This window comes from Sturnira hondurensis, unplaced genomic scaffold, assembly GCF_014824575.4.
Source record: "Sturnira hondurensis isolate 20B ecotype Veracruz unplaced genomic scaffold, ASM1482457v3 Scaffold0016284, whole genome shotgun sequence".
NCBI lineage: Eukaryota > Metazoa > Chordata > Mammalia > Chiroptera > Phyllostomidae > Sturnira > Sturnira hondurensis.
This window is the reverse complement of record NW_028088915.1, coordinates 596,664-597,634: the sequence shown is the minus strand read 5'-3', so window position 1 is coordinate 597,634 and position 971 is coordinate 596,664. Positions and strand designations below refer to the sequence as shown.

At 41.9% G+C, this 971-nt stretch overlaps 1 pseudogene; it reads left to right on the top strand.

Annotated features, from left to right (window-relative positions):
• Positions 1-398: 398 nt before the first annotated feature.
• LOC119000785 (cellular nucleic acid-binding protein-like) lies at positions 399-971 on the top strand (annotated as a pseudogene).

Here is a 971-nt window from a genome sequence, read left to right as displayed (position 1 = left end):
TTTTCTAGGAGAGACTGCATATTAGGGCACAAAACATGTCTCAAAGTTAAGAAGGTTGAAATCATATCAAGCATCTTCTCCAACCACAATGGTATTAAACCAATTACAGAAAACAAGTAAAAAACACACAAACACATGGAGACTAAATAACATGTTCCAGAACAATGAATGGATTAACAATGAGATCAGGAAAAACATCAAAAGAAGCCCAAAGTGAGAAGAAAAAAGGAAATAATAAAGCTCAGAGGGGAAATAAATGAAATAGAGGCCAAAAAATAATACAAAAGATCCAATACCAAAAGATGCAATGAAACCAACAGTCAGTTCTTTGAAAAGATGAACAGAATTAATGTGGTGCAGGCAGAGACTCTCCTGAAAATAAAGAACCACTACCATGTGAGCCACTTACCTTGGCCTGTATCTCAGTCTCCATCATTACAGGCCAGCTCAGATGCCAAAGATCTAACTTGCAGCCATGAGCAGCAGTGAGTGCTTCAAGTGTGGACGATCTGGCCATGGGCCTGGGTGGAGGCCGTGACTGTGGAATGAGAAGTCATGGCAGAGTGGTTTTCTGTTCGTTTTCTTGTCTCTTCTGACATCTGTTATCTCTGTGGTGAGTCTGGTCATCTCGCCAAGGATTGTGATCTTCAGGAGGATGCCTGCTATAACTGCAGTAGAGGTGGCCACATTGCCAAGGATTGCAAAGAAACTAAGAGTGAGAACAATGCTGCTACAATTGTGGCAAACCAGGCCATCTGGCTCAAGACCGTGACTATGCAGATGAGCAGAAGTGCTATTCTTATGGAGAATTTGGACATATTCAAAAAGACTGCACCGAAGTGAAGTGCTATAGGTGTAGTGCAACTGGTCATGTAGCCATCAACTGCAGCAAGACAAGTGAAGTCAGCTGTTACTTCTGTGGTGAATCATGACACCTTAGACAAGAACACATGATTGAGGCCACAACTTAA